This window comes from Meriones unguiculatus, chromosome 7 (genome assembly GCF_030254825.1).
Source record: "Meriones unguiculatus strain TT.TT164.6M chromosome 7, Bangor_MerUng_6.1, whole genome shotgun sequence".
Classification (NCBI taxonomy): Eukaryota; Metazoa; Chordata; class Mammalia; order Rodentia; family Muridae; genus Meriones; species Meriones unguiculatus.
The window spans coordinates 84,555,847-84,571,915 of record NC_083355.1 but is presented as its reverse complement, the minus strand read 5'-3'; the positions used below and the strand labels follow the sequence as shown (position 1 = coordinate 84,571,915).

The 16,069-nt window shown below is 48.0% G+C and overlaps 1 long non-coding RNA gene across 1 annotated transcript; it reads left to right on the top strand.

Annotated features, from left to right (window-relative positions):
* The first annotated feature begins 11,841 nt into the window (after window positions 1-11,841).
* On the top strand, window positions 11,842-15,091 carry LOC132655441 (uncharacterized). Its single transcript, XR_009593252.1, has 3 exons — window positions 11,842-11,973; window positions 12,304-12,651; window positions 13,928-15,091. It is a non-coding gene; the product is annotated as an uncharacterized LOC132655441 (long non-coding RNA).
* Window positions 15,092-16,069: the final 978 nt, after the last annotated feature.

Genomic DNA, 16,069 nt, shown 5'->3' with positions numbered 1-16,069 from the left:
GAAATGGATTTTTGCTTAACTTGAGTTTGGGGTAATAGCACAGGATAGCCCTGCTATGACAAGAGCACTGAGCTTCTGGGCAGGCTGTGACAGGCCCCATTCTCGGTGGTGGCCACGTTGTGGTATATGAGAACACACTTTTCGAACTCTAAAGCCCAGTAACAACACTAGAGAGCATTTGGTTGGGCCACACGTAAATGACTAATTTGGGGACATAACTATGCAGAATGTCATTTAGTATTTCCTTGGTGTTTCACAAACCACCGTGCCCTACCCGCATAATTCGAACTCCCGGTCGGAGTTCTTCAGCACAGGAGCACATCCCTCCCTGGGGAGCGAGGCTGGTTGGAATGGCGGGGGCAGATCCCACCACCAGGTGGCACTACTCATGACATGTCTTCTTAAAGCAGGTGTGCCATTGAGGATCTGAGGTGCCAAGTCAAGAGGACAAGAAGGGGGCCTTGTCTGGTCTACCACATGGTTAATTACTTAAAAGTTAAATCAATCTAATACCCAAGGTCGATAGGATGCGTTTTCTAGAAAAACATGTCTTCCTAGTGGAAGGGAGGGAGCGGCAGGTGCAAGTTTAGCATGTTTGGACTCTTGTGTGGAGAACAGAGGGTCTCCCCCTCAGTCCTTCTCGTGCTATGAAGGCCTCCTATTCAAGCTTCCCTACTCTACCCTATTCCTGTACTGTTGACCTTGGGGCACTCTTCAGATGTCAAAAGGCCCCCGGGATTTCTGCACACCTGGGTTGTTGAGGCAGGGACTTGGGGAGCTCTGGAGACACCGTATGTGGTCTGACCTTGCTGTAAATGGTCAGATGGTGGCCGCTGTGCGTCCGGCACAGTGTCTGGGCTCAGCTAGTCAGGTTTGCCATTGCAGCACAAATGCGGCTCATGACTACGGCACAGTGCAGTCCTCTGCAGGAAACAGTTTAGCTTTGGTCTTCAGCTAATGTCTCATCTTGAAAAGGGACTTGGAGCGGCCAAATAAAATCCGGAGCGTCAGGCCAAACCTGAATTCCAAGTAACCTAAAATATTTTAATAGAAATCTCTCCCAAATATGGAATGGGGCATATTTAAGAAATGAGTGGTCGTTTATCTGTCTTTCAAATTGAACTATTCATTAAGTGTTTTTGTTTGCTAAATCTGACTGCTCAGGCAAGGGTGGAAGCTGTGGCCCCTGGGGACTCTTCACCCTGCTAGAAGGGCTCTGGCCGGAAAGAGGTTGGAGCTAGGCCTCCGAGGATCAGTGGAGAAAGCAAGGCCATGCCTTCGAGGGTCTAAGGGCAGTCTGGCTATTAAAGGACAGTTTTTAGTACTCACAAAGCATAAACACAATGTGTGTTTTTGCATTTAATTTAAATGATAATTACACATTGGAAGGGCTCTGAAGATATGAACAGTATCAGGGAAGACACCAAGGGAAGACACCCGTGATGAAGCTTGGCCTGAGGTAGGAGCCACTGCGGCAGGTGCTAGCTGAAGCCTGAGAGGAAGGGATTCCAGGGAGAGGGGCTTCCCCAGGGCAGACCTAAAGATCAAACCAATGAGAGGTCAAGGGTGAGGAGGAGCGAGGCAGGGGTGAGAAAGGACAAGCCAGTGTGATGTCAGGCCTGCTGCTCAGGTTCCTGTGAGCAGACTGCCAAAAAAAGCGAAAGGACTGAAGTTTCCTAATACATGGAAATGGTCAGTGTTTGAGGAGCTGGAGATGCTAATCACTGCACATTGTCTACATGTATCAAATTAACGTACTGTAGTCTACAAGCCAATACTATGTGTCAATTAAAAGGTTTATAAACGCTGCAGGAAGCCCCCACAGGTTTTGAGTGGGGAGAGAATATAATCCGATTCTCATTTTAAAGCTCAGGCTTGCCGATTCCTCCTGCGGAGCAGATGGAATAAAAGGAAGAGCGGGTGAGAAGAGACTTGGTAAGGAGCCGCTGCAGGGAGTTCCGGCAGGAAATAATGTTGGAGTGATGTTCCCTGCGGAAGAGCTGGTTGCAGGCACTGGGCAGGAAGGACAGAGGACACAGAGAGAAAGGGCCATGGTGCCTCCTGGACGCCTGCCTTTGCAGAGATGAGTAAAGGTACAGGAGACAGGCTTGGTTTGACAGTGGCCATCCCTAGTTTTGACTTCTAAAGCTGGAAACACTTTTGACTCCATTACTCTACGACCTTTGGCATTCCCCGAAGACTCATGTCAAAAGCTTTGTTCCTCAGTTCGTAGGGCTAGAACCTCTAAAAGGTGAGACCTAACGGGCAGAATTTAGGTGATGGGAGATGCTCCCAAAAGACATTTAGAGAGCCTCGGGCCACCTCTTCCTCTTTGCTTTCTAGCCACCATGGTGTGGGAAGGCTTTTCTGTAGCCTGGCCATGCTGAGCTGCCTTGCCAGTTTCCAAAGCAATGGAAAAAGCTGAAAATTCAGGACCATGTCCTGAATTTTTCTGGACCCGGGGAGATGGCTCAGTGAGCTAAGTACTTGTTACGCATCAGGACCTAAATTCAGAGATCTGTACCAGGGTGGCACATACCTGGAACCCTAACGCTGGGGGAGGATGTTCAGGGACAGGAAGACCCCTGGAGCCTGTTGTCAGAAGGTCTAGCCCACAGTGAGCTCTGGGGTCAGTGAGAGATCCTGTCTCAAAAGTAAAGTGGAGATCAATTAAGAAAATAAGACATTTGGCATCTACCTCTGGCCTCTGCACACCTATGAACACACATACCACTGTAACTACACACACGGGTGTGTGTGCACATATGAACATGTAATACATATACCACACATAAATAAACATTTCTGCTTGTTTTGGTGTGTGTGTGTACGTGCGTGTGTGTGTGTGTGTAGCCTTGGCTGTCCTAGAACTTTGTAGACCAGGCTGGCCTCAAACTCCTTGATCTGCCTGCCCCTGCTGCTGGAGTGCTAGGACTGAAGGTGTGTGCTACCAATGCCGGGCACCGGGCACGTTTGAAACTGAGCATTTCAGACATTTCATGTCAGTAATGGAATGCTAGCCAATGCAAGTGCCAAGTGACCAGATCAGCTACATGAGTGGATACACTTTTCTACAGCTCTGAAGAGAAGTCAGGGCTGGAATGGAGGCAGGGTGAGCAGGTGACCCATAGGAGGCGTTTATGGAGAGGAGAATGGCTGAGATCTTTTTAGCGAAGTGAGAAGGGGTCTGGGACTGGTCCTGAAGGCACTTAAGTGTTTAAGAGGAACAAAAGAAAAAAAAATCACTAAAGGGCAGTGCCCTAGGAGCCAAAATAAGGGCATGTTCTGCAGAGTGGCATTTCTAATGACAGGGGACTACATCCTGTCTTCCTGGGAACTCCTGAGACCCCCTCCTCATCACTGCCTTTCCTTGCTCCATCCGGGTTACATCTATGATGTCAGACAGTGAATAAGGAAAGAAAAGGCGGCTCTCAACAGCTCCTTCCAGTCACTATCGCTATCTTCACACTGGTCCCCCGGAGGAGTAAAAACATCAAAGGGAGGGACAGGCTACAAAAGAGCGAGTGACTTTTGAACAAGTAAATTCTCCTCACACTGGGAAATAGACTTGAAATCATTCAGAATTTTCTTTGACTAACAGCAGCCAGTGGCGCCGTCGCCTCACCAACTCTAGCACACCTTGGCATGTCCCAGCCCAGGGTGACGGACCTCCTACAGGAGGGGCAGCAAAAAGTTTAAGGGGGTTGGTCCTGGGCTAAGCTCCCCAGGAGGAGGGGCACAGCACATTGCTCTAACTACTGAGAGGGAAATCACAAGGCTCCCGATTCACATTAGTGACATTTCCTAGTTCCTCGTAAATAACCTTGTGTTTTGACCTGTAACAAAACGAAATGCTAACAAAGCTGGGAGGAAATTAAAATCTCTTGATATGGTTCGGAAGCTGTCTAAGAGGATCCCGTCCAGGTGACAAAGGTCTGCTGGACCTCGGAAGGAACAAAGGAAGTGAAAGGTTACAGGAGGGAACAGCTGCACAGTGAAATGCCAGAGCGCAAGAGTTTATTTAGACCAAAGAGAATTCTTTTAAAATTCTTTTGCATAAAGAATTTTAAAGCCACGGGTCACTAAGACCCAGTAATAGAGGTTTGGTGGAATCTGATGATTTAGGAAGACGCAGCTGCCAATCACTATGCTGTAACTAAATCTCACAGTGAACAGTAGATGAGCATCCATAGCCCCTAAATCTGAAATCCAGGATAGCCCCAAATTTCAAATGGGGTGAGCACTGACATGACCCTATGGGCAGGACATCCTATACCTGACTTCATGTTGTAGACCTCATATGGGCACTGGAACCCGAGAGACGATGGTCAAAATGCAAAGAAAATTCTCACCCTTTAATAATCAGATCACAGCCACTTGGAGCCCAGCCCAACTTGCTTTTTTTGTTTTGTTTTGTTTTGTTTTCCATTGATCAAACACCTGACAAAAGCAGCTTAATGAGGGTTTCATTTTAGCTTATGGTTTAAAAAGGACTCAGTCTCTGACGGTGGGGGAAGGTATCGTGGCAGGAGCACGAGACAGCTCTATAGTCATATTTCACCCACAGTCCAGAAGCAGAGAGAGATGAATGCCTGAGCTCAACCCCTTTCTCCTTTTAAACAGAAGCTATCAGTTAAGGTGGCAGCTACCGGATCCCAGAGCAGGTGTGGTGTGGGAAGCGCACGTTCCCTGACACAAACGGAGCCCTGGCTGTTACTGCAGGGCATGAAGGGAGGTAACATCAATATCAATTTGTTGCTGCTTGTGTGACAGGAGGGGGGACACGACAGCCGGGCTGTGCTGCAGGAAGTGCGGAGCTGGTCAGAGGCAATTAGACTTCTTCAGAAGGCTTGGTCCTCTCTCTCTCTCCCTCTCCCAGGCTCTTTTCTGGAAAGCTATAGAGGAATTAAGACTGGAATTCCACCAAATTCTGCCCCACCAAGTCAGGCTGTGGTACAGCATGAGAATATAAAAAAAGATATCAAGACTAGCTGAGAATTCTGTGCAGCAGGGGGTGGGGGTGGAAGGTGGGGTATGGGAGTGGGAGAATGTTAAGGATAAGATCCCAGCTCTTCAGGAACAGGTCAAGCTTGGGGCACGGTGAGTTCTGGGGTGCACTCCTTGAGGAATCCCAATGTGGCAAGCAGAGCCATGCAAATAATATTAAGTGCAGGCCAAGCAGATGCCCTTCAACAGACAAATAAGCCTTAGGAATCAATAAGAAAACCACAGAAAGACAAGCAAAAATATCTGAACAGGCACTTCCCTTGACAGAATAACTGAACAGTACATAAGCCAAGGAATAGGTCCTTAATGTTGGTAGAATCAGGGAAATGATAATTAAATGATGAAATGCAAAATGACCTAGCCCTATCTGAACACAGACTGTTGATACACTGGCTGTGGAGTTATCAAAGGATAGAGTATATTGGCCAGCTATTTCCCAGCACATACAGTGGTGTGGGGGGTGGGAGGGGAGGTCTGTGTGTTTCCATGATCCTATAATACTACTCCTTGATCTGTCCCCATGTGAATCCGAAGAACAAACTACACTGTTGAGAAAAGCCATTATTCATAAGAGCCGGACTAGAAGTTGTCCAAATGTCCATCAATGGTAGACCAGGTCAATAATGATACAATCAGGCAATCAAATATCGCACAATGATGAAACTGAATAAACCACACTTGCTCTTATCAATAGGATGTTGAACAAAAGAAGCCAGACACAAAGGAGTTCATGCTATGGATTACACTCCCACAAAGCTCAAACATGGCCAATAAGGAAAAGTTTTGGTTAATGAGAGCTCTATATTTGTTTCAGCTCTATATTTATGTGTGCTACGCTTCCATCCTATATGGAATTCATATATATATATATATTTATAGTTGTATTTTTCTTTTAAAATTCTTCAGCAGGAATTTCTAATTCTGAATAGGGCTTCTGCTGTAGTCCCATAAAAGATGCAACTTGGGAAGACCTTTTCTCAGAAGAAGGTTTCTTCTTTCTTTTCTCGCCTCCTATTACATGTCCTGTTTGGGTAGATTTTTTCCTCTTTCCTCTTCTCCTTTGTTTACTTCTAAATTTAGCCCTTTGCTCTTAGAAGATCTGATCAGAGGAAAGCTTCAAGCCTGGCACCACGCTGGAAGCCCGGGTCTGTGCGGGAAGGCTGGCTCACATGGCATTTTAAAAATTAGATGACAAAAGCAAGAAGCTGTGCGGAGAGCCAGATGTGGTAGGATGCACCTTTAATCCCAGCACAGGCGAGGTGGGAGACAGAATGATTTTGAGTTCCAGGCCGGCCTGGGCTACATAGTGAGACGTTGTCTATGGAAACAAAAGCAAAATACACAGAGTGGTGTTAAATCGCAGGGGTCTCCAGTGGGACGTTAGTTCCTACTGTTTGCTACCAGCACTGGCAGGGACACATCCGCATCTTAGATATGGGAACACAGGCTGTAAGGAACTGAAGTCAAAGACAAAGGAAAATTGGAGTCAGGGTTTGGCTTAGGGGCCTGTTTTAACGTTGGGGGGAAGGGCATATCTAAACATTAAGACTTAATTGTTCCTCTGTAGGCTGATCAGTGGTCCCAGGGACAGGTGAAGATGGAGGCAGATGATCAGGGGTAGCAGGGAGCTGGTGGGGAGAGGGAGGAACGAGGCAGCCAGTAGTTAATGACAGCCAGGGGAATCTGGTGTTTACTTAGCGGCACCTCTCAAGATTGTCCTGGGTTTAGTTTCCTCTGTGATTCCTAAAGCCAGCTTTGATAATTAAAATAAATAAATAAATAAATAAATAAATAAATAAATAAATGAAAATCACATTTTGTTTTTTTCAGAGGAGTTTATTTTTAACTCCTTAAGCAAACATTGATTTATTTCCTCCTTTCTGGAGGAAATTCCCAGAGCTGCGCTGCTCAGGCTAAAACAATTTTTTTTAGGCTTGAGGAAGAGGTTTGGAGGCTCTTGCAGAGGCAGACAGGAGAGAGAAGGTGAAGAGAGAAGAGTATACACCCCTCCCTCCCCCCAGTTTATAACCATTACAAGCCGGAGAGCAAATTTGTATAAACAGAGGCAGAGCCAGGAGCGTCACGCACAGAAAAAAAAGCACTGGGTGCTCTGACCTTTGACATCGACAGTAAACCTTGTCAAGGTCAAAAGCCAGGACCTTGATGGCATGGAAGAATTGCACTGATGATAGCAGGCCTCTTCCAGTGTGGAGGACCAGGAGTTTCTGTACCTGGAGATCCCAGACGTGGGAAACTCCGGAGAGAAAAGACACCAGGGAGCCAGACAAGGGGCATAGCTTCTCTGGGGGGGGGGGGATCCTGAAGCATTGCAGCCCACTGCCTGGTTTTCTTCCGCAAGTCTGTCACAGCCCTGAAGAGAACGCGAGTGAGCAGCTTGGAGACCCAGCAGACCTGGGTGCGCAGGAAACGGAACTGGCCCCTCCTAGTTTCCTACTCTCTGAAGCCTCCCCTCAACTCTATACTTCTCTTTGAGTAGTTTAAAGGTGTCCTTTATTCCGGCTCATGTATCTACTTGTCGGCAAAGGGATGTGTAAGGACTGGAGGAAAGGAGAGTAGACCTGACTCCAGCCACCCTGGCGGCTCATCACCTCGCTGTCAGGGATCCTGCTGCACGTGACATTCAGAGACCTTCAGTGTGGACAGAGTGCTGTCCTGGGCTCCAAAGCAAAATGATGATGAACATCGTGCATTTTCTCCGAGCCGGAAGGACAAACATGCTTCAAAATCAAGTTCCAGCACCTAGGAAGATTAAAAGACAGGGGTGTTTGCTGCCTAAGCCTGAGAGCAGGAGTTCAAATCCCCAGCACCCATGTACAAAGCCGGGAGTGGCTGAACTCCTACATCTATAACCCCAGTGCTATATGGAACAGAGACAGGAGGATCAGTGGGGCTTACCAGCTGCCACACCTAATTCAGGGTTCAGGGAGAGGCCACGTCTCAAGGGAGTAAGAGCGGGACCCCTGGCACCCTCCTCTGAACACCACACACACACACACACACACACACACACACACACACACATACACACACACACATACACACACACACATACACACACACATACATACACACACATATACATATACACACACACACATACATACACACACACATACACACACACACACACACACACACACACACACACACACGTACACACCAAAAACAAAACAAAAAAAACCCAAAATCAAATTCCAGTACAATGAGGTAAGAACTGGGAGCTCTTGAGAAGAAGCCGTGTCTGCACGGACTGGCTGACTGGTTAGAATTTCAGCACCATGGAGAGACTGAAGGCGGCAGGTCCAGAAGCCTATCACCTTGTTTACAGCTAGTTCTAGCCCACCGGAACAGCCATTCTTCACCAGTTTTTGTGTCAGGACTAGCATCTTGTGATTAACAGATAAAAAAATCTTTTGGAGACCATTTTCTTCCACCAACCCAAAAGCTAAGGACGTCATCATCCAGGAGCATCTTGGGCCTACAGAAAAGCTTTGCAGCAATTGCCTCTCTGATGTGTTTTAAACTTGCCCTGATTTGTGACTTTCTTTCTTCGGTAAAACTGTTAGAGTTCACGAAACTCCTTCCATGTTGGGACACGGGATTTGGGGGCAATCTAAATCTAAATGACTGCAGAATAAACTACCCCTTTTTTTAACTTTAAGGTAAGAGTGTGGTTTTTACAATGACAGCATTTTGATGGAATTCCATCACAAAGTAGCTGTGTGGCTTTAGGCAAATCATCCCACAGACCCAAGTCCAAGTCCGTGGGCCTCTCAGGAAGCTAAGTAGACAACAAGAAATGTTTCGTTGTTGGCTCCTCTCCCACGCACATAATTGTTCAATACACGTCTTTTCAAGAGAGAAGCAGAGAGATGCTGTGTCATCGCTTGGCTGTCTGATCTGCATAAGTGCTACTCAAAGGAAGAGCTGAGTTAGCCTCTGTGGAGGGAGCGAGGCTGGGTAGGCTAGCAGGAAGGGGCTCCCGTGGGCTTTCTGCTGAACTAAGAAGCTGGGTAATTTTCAACCGGGAGAAAAATCTGGGTCTTGGAGTGTAAGGAGCTTGCTAACTCAGGAGGAGAAGAGCATCCGAGTAGGAAGAAGCAAGCAAAAAGTCAAACTGAAGGTTTATGGGGGGCTACCCGTTAGATATCTACAGCTCGGGAGTCTGCTGCCGTCAGGGTCACAACCCGCACGGGGCCTGAGAAGAGGGTAGTCTGCCATCCGGGGATGCTGCTTTGATTGAAGTTTTGGGTGATTTTTAAATGAGAATAAGCGTTACGTTATGCAATAAAAGGCGAAGCTGAGGTGAATATTTAAGGTAAGGAATTATTGTACAGGGTCTAGATCCCAGCCCCTGGGGGTTTACTCTGTTTCACCTGTCCCTGGGGAACTCTGGATGAAGGAAGAGCAGAGGCCGCCAGAGCTGCCCAGGATGTGTGAGTACCTTTGAGCTGAGCTCTGTATGCAGCACAGAGCCTAACAGCCTCCGAGGATGATCCAGCTCTGCTGCCGACCTCCACGGTGGGCTCACTGTAGGGCACTGTTGCCTGGCTAGCAGAACTAAGCCAGGGCCACCCAGTTACTCTCCTCATCAAGACCCTCAGTGGCCCCTCACAGCTGCTGAGCAAAGTCCAAACTGCAAACTTAGGCTGCAGATGCTGTTTTGAGAATGAAGTGCGAGCCAGCAAGGCCGGAGGTGAGGAGAAGGGTAAGCCACCAGGGAGCTAAGAAACGAGGCCGAGCTGAAGAAACCCAGCAGGATGGAGGGAAGTAGGTAGCATTGGTCTGAGGTCCTCCTTGTTCTCTGACTTGCCACTGCAACCTCCAGTTTCCCCTACATTTCAATCAGGCCACACCATTCTCCACTCAGGCCTTTGTGAGTATGTTCTCTGCTCATCCCACCTGGATAATCCTCCTCTGACCCCATCTCCTGATGTTAGAAGAGCCTTTAAGAGAGTGTTTTATATTATCTTAATTACATGAGCTGGAGCCCTTCAACTGAGCATTCACTGTGTGCTGGGCACTGTATTAGATGTCCTGCACAATCCACCATTTCTCTTTTCCACAAGGAGAGGAACAGCATCTTCATTTTGCAAAAGAAGGTTCTGAACAAGGATAGAAGGATAGAAGGATAGAAGGATAGAAGACACAAAGCTTGCCAAATGTGTAGGTGTCAGCTCCTCTCCCTTGTACCGTAGTGAGCGGTTCAATAGACATCATTAATAGCTACAGAGCGAAACGCGCTGCCATTTCGTGATTGTCCAGTTTGCATAAAGCTTTCACAAACTGTGTTTGGATTCAGCCTTTCCCCATACAACACCACACCATACACACACTCACACACGGAAGCAGAGATAGAGAGGGGGAGGGAGGGAGGAAGAGAGAGAATGAGGCATGGGCCTTGGTAAACAGACTGAAACAATGAGCTGAGCTAAATCCTCCCTCTTTTATTTATTTGTTTACTTTTTTATTAATTGTGGGGAGGACGGGAGAGTTGAACACATGAGTGTACACCCGTGCTTATTGATGTAGAGATCAGAGGAGGATGCTGGGTGTCTTCTTTTATCTCCGTCCACCTTACTGCCTTGCGACAGGGTCTCCCACTGAATCAGAAATTTTGGCTATGTTGTCAGGGCGTTAGGCGCTTGCAATCTGCCTGTCTGTGCCCCACAGTGCTGGAGTTACAGACACGGCCACCCATGCCCAGCTATTTACACGAGTGGTAGGGATACAAACCTCAGGTCCCCATGATTGCCTAGCAAGTGTCCTTGCTCCCAGCCCCACTCCAGGAAATCCAAACTCTTCAAGCTGTTTCCAAGGTATGATGGACAGTTTCACCACCTTAACTGAATTAAGAAATTCCTGCAGTATTAGTGTGGCCTGGGTCTAGGTATAACTGTGATAGCATTTCTAAAGAGAATGGAAGAGGAGAAACACACCCGAAGGAAACATTCCCAGCATCCCCTGTTTCTGCTTCTAATCCACCCAGATGTGAGCAGTCAGGCACACACTCCTGCTATTATAGCCAGAGTGTCTACTCTCACTGTCGAACTGTCCTTGTTGTGATGGACCAACCACGAGCCAAAATAAGCCCCTTCTCCCTTCACTTGCTCCCTGGCCATTGTTCTGCCACAGCAATAAACTTACCAAGGTGCACACAAGGCCCTCAAGCATCTTTAGGCAGCCCTTCTTGTTTTCCAGATCATTTATGCCTCTGATTCCCCTGATCTCAGTATTCTTCCCCGTCCACACTGGGCCCCTTAACTCAGGGACACAGTCTGAGCTTTCTCATCCCTATCCCTTTGTAAGGGATGAGCTATGATATGACTCTCATAATACCTTACGCTTTCCAGGCTCTCCTAGGAGGCAGAGACCATGTTTTACATTTCCTTTATGTAGCTCTGATTCCAAGGACATAGCACAGTGCTAAAGGCCTCTCTACAGTTTGTTGATCAAACTGAATAACTGACAGAGCCAGCCCAGGGTGTGTGGCTGAGACATACCCTGGTAGAACCCCTAAGGCAGCCCCTCGTGGACCACCTGAAGTTTCAGAAGAACCAAAGAAGGGAAGCAAAGAGACGGAGAAGCCAAGGACACTGCTGCTTGCTGGCCTACCTCGCTCCTTTTCTCTTCCTTCTTGGTCCAGGCACAGTGGGAAAGGCTGTTCAGTATGAGTCTGACCGTGGTCCCTGCCTCAGTATGCTATCACACAGAAAGGGATTTTTTTTTTTTCATACTAGGCCATCATGTCGCCCTTGGGAACTATTCTTATTGCAAGCTTTTTACACACTTTTCACAGAAATTTGTGCCAAAAGAAAGCCTGGGAAAGATTGGGGGAGGGTGTTTTCGCCCTGTCTTCAGATGGAAGATAATGAGAGCGGCATGGAGGATGAGGCATCCCTGATTCATGTCTGGGAAACCAGTGTCCTTCAGTTTTTCATCCTGGTAAGCATTTTTTCAGGTCTGTTGGGTTTTGGCACCTATCAGCAAGGCTATTTTAAAGCACTAAAATCTGAAAATAAATGGAAGAGGGCTGTGGCAGAGGAAGGCTGGTTTGGCAAGCACTGCCTCTGAAGGTGGGGGTGGGAAACTATAGGCAGGAGAGACTGGAGACAAAAGACCCACGGATGTGTGTGTGTGTGTGTGTGTGTGTGACCCTCAAGACTCCCAACAGGCTGGAAGAGATGTTCCAGACAGGCAAAGCCGGAGAGGCAAAGTCTAGAGGCCATCTTACTGGCCTGGAGATGCCCCCTAAAGTCCTTCTGTTATTTCTAGAGCCTGGAGGAAGATGACTGCATGTGGAGAGGCATCTGATACTCACTCTCCCAGGCTCTCCAGTACTTCTCCTTGCCAGGGCCCCAGCTGTGCCTGCAATGCCAGGTGGCATCTCCCTGCTTCTGGTGTCTTCTCCTTGTCGCAAGTGGCCGATGTCTTTCTTCTCAGCTGCATGCTTCCCCACCTTTCTGACTCCAGCTTTCCCTCCTGGTTCCTGTTCATCCTGGAAGCTGACCGCGGGCAACATGCTGAGTGCCTGGCTCCGCTCAGATCCAGCAGAGTCCACCATGCACAAGGCTTCTCATCCAGAGCTGGACTTCATTCCTCTTGTTGAAGATTATCTCACTTGTATCCTAGATCGAATGTTTCAAGGTGCTGGAATTCATCCAAGGCATCCTGAAAGCTAGACCCCCTGGGTACAGGACCCACTTCTGCAGTTCACTTGCTGTGAGCTGGAATCTTCCTGAGCCTTCGTGCTTCTTTTGTAAAATGGGGATTGTAACAACAGATAAGAAGAATTTGCAGCACTGATTTAGAGAGTATGTGCTTTGTCAAGTGCTTAACCCAGAGGCACTCCAGCAACAACAAGGAGAGTGAGGGCTCAGTCAATAACGTGTTTACTTTGCAAATTTGAAGACCTAAGCAGGATCCCCAGAAATGATATTTTTAAAATGCTGGTTATGGTAGCATACATATGTAATACCAGAGTGGGAGAAGTAGCGACATACAGATTCTCAAGGCATGCTGGTTAACCAGCCTTGCCTATTTGATAAGTTACATTGAGAGACCTCCCAAGAAGAAAGAAAGAAAGGAAGAAAGAAAGAAAGAAAGAAGGAAGGAAGGAAGGAAGGAAGGAAGGAAGGAAGAGGGAGGGAGGGAGGGAGGGAGGGAGGGAGGGAGGGAGGGAGGGAGGGAGGGAGGGAGGGAGGGAAGAAGAAAGGAAGGAAGATGTAAGCAATGCCTGTAGAATGACACCTGGCGTTCCCTCTGATCCCATGCACACACGTGTGTCCCTGTCTGTGCATGTACATGCAAATAAAATACTGCAAGATCACAATTCTTCAAGGCCCTACTGCTCTTGAAGAGTGAGAAACGGCTACTTGGTAGCCATTCTCCCAAAATCCAACTAGAAACAGTTACAATTATATATGTTTTTCTGTTCTGGACAAGTGGGATCAGGAACAAACCAGGGAGGACCTACGGACCTGGGACATACAGCGTGGCTGAGGGATGGGTGAGGCCTACCATGTAGGGGCCCAAGGGGTGAGATGTGTTGATTGGGCAGAGGTTGTGAGCAGAGATCTAGAGGTCAGCAGAAAACCCAGAGCAATGAAGATAACAAGTTGACCTACCCAGTAACTCAGGACTGCAAGGCTCTAGGATGTCCAGGACCACTATGTACCTAACAAAGTCCTGAGCAGCAGGTCCTGACAATCTCTGGGGAGGCAGAAGGAACACTTTCAGCGGCACCCGCCAGGGCAAGGGAGGCCGTGGGTGCTGTTCTTTTCCCCTTTAGTTGAACTCAGGTTCAAGTTGGTTCTGTGGTGGCAAGTGCATGATCTGTAAGTCTGTGACCTCTGCCCCTTTGTGGGACTCCCGCCTTTCCCTTGACCTCCAAACTCAGCAATCACGGTAATGCTGGGACCTTCCATAAGTCTCCGGGGAAGACCGGCCTGCTCACCTCGGGGAGGCACAATCGTCAATCTCATTAAACTGCCAACTGCTGCTGACTCAGGCCGAGCTTGGAAAGGGCGCCTGCCTCCCGGCTGCTGCGTGACTTCCCCAGAGGCTGCATGAGGTGGGATGAAAATGCGGAGGTGGACCGGAAAAGAAGATATCGCTCCCGCCACGCACTGGGCTACAGCAACAGTGGCACCGGATGAGACTGTCGCTGGGGTTTGCCTGAGACGGTGGAGACACTGAGAACGGGGGCTTAAGCAAGACAAGTTACTTCACTCAAACCCCGGAGTCTGAACTTGCATGGAATTCCACTGTTGGAGACTCACCTCCCTCCCGTTGCTCCACTATTTTCGGGCGCTTCCGCTCACCTTGTGGTCAGGGAGAGAGTCCCATCACATCCGTACTCCAGTCGGCTGGAGGAAGAATGGAAAGGACAGAGTTCCTGAAAGCTGCCTTTCACGCGTGGGTACTGTACCAGAGCAGGATGCCTCTAGGGCAGCCATGTCATCCGGTAAAATTCAGGTTATCTTTTAAAGCAGAAAATAGATGTAGAGACAAGTAGATGGTCCCTATAACCAAGATGGAGACAGAGCCCTGCTACAGGAATTCAGCATGGAGGCAAATAGCCCACCAAGCATAATATATTACATATTATGATATAATATAAAATCACCATTCATCAGGGAATATTTTTGTTTGTTTTTTGAGACGTGGTTTCCAAGTGTAGCCTTGGCTATCCTGGACTTGCTTTTGTAGACCTGGCTGGCCTCGAACTCATAGAGATCTGCCTGCCTCTGCCTCCCAGACTGCTGGTATAACAGGTGTGTGCCAGTGCGCAGACCTCATCAAGGAATTTATATTAAGGACCATAGTGTTAAAGAAATAGAGGTGAAAGTACAGCCTTTCCTTTGCCACTGAGTTCATGCCAGAGACAGTTCTTGTTCCCCTTACTAGGGAACCCACTTGATGAGACCTGATAGGCTATGGTCAGATAGAAAGGGAGGAAGATTGCCCCTATCTGTGGGACTAGGGAAGGGGCTTAGGAGAAGAAGAGGGAGGGAGGGAGAGACTGGGAGGAGACAAGGGAGGGGGCCACAGCTGGGATATAAAGTGAATAAATTGTAATAAATAATTAACAAAAAATTTAAAAAATTGTTTATTTGTTATACTCCTGCTACATGCCTGCCAGTACACCTATTTTAGGGACATGGTAGAAGACATGGTTCTTGAGCTGCTGGCCTTTTTCAAAGGGAGGCAGACACCTGCTCAGCCCACCACTAGGCTGGTAGTTAAAACTGTACATATAATAGTACCAGGGACCCCTCTGAGCCTGTAGCTCTCAACATTTGGTGTCAAACCTAATGCTTTGACAGCAAATGAGGCTCTAGAACCCCAGTGCTTCCCTGAAGCAGGAGCAGTTCCTATTGGCTGAGAGTTGGATTGAAAAGTGTTTCTTTAAAGAATACAAAAACAGGGTATGTCTTGCCCGCTGGCCTATGTGCTAAGCCTCCCCCTGATATCTCTCTCTCTAGAAACGCATGGGCCCCGGAGGCAGAATGCCCTGGAGGAGGAGGTGGGATTACAAACTGCACCCTGGGTATCCTAGAACTCAGAATTACTCCTGCCTGCTGGGAACTTATGCTGTTGGTGGTGATGTCAAAGCCGTGGCTGCTGCAGGACCTTAGCCCATACACTTCCGAGGACAAGTCACAGAGATGCCCTCCCCCTCTTATTTCTATTCTCTCACCCATCCCTCTCTTCCCTACTCTCCCTACTCCTAATCCCCACCCCTGATCGCTTCCCCATCCCCATTCTTACCCAGGTCCCTCCCTCCAAACACCTCCATTGCCTATTTTATTTCCCCTTCTCCATTAGATTTGAGCATCCTCCCTTGGGCCTCCTTGTTACTAAGCTTCTTTGAGACTAGGGATTGTAGCATGGTTATCCTGTACTTTATGTCTAAAATCCATTTAAAAGTGAGTACATACCATAGGTGTGTTTCTGGGTCTGGGTTATCTCACTCAGGATGGTATTTTCTAGTCCCATCCATTTGCAGGATGTCTTTGTTTTTTGATTGCTAAATAGT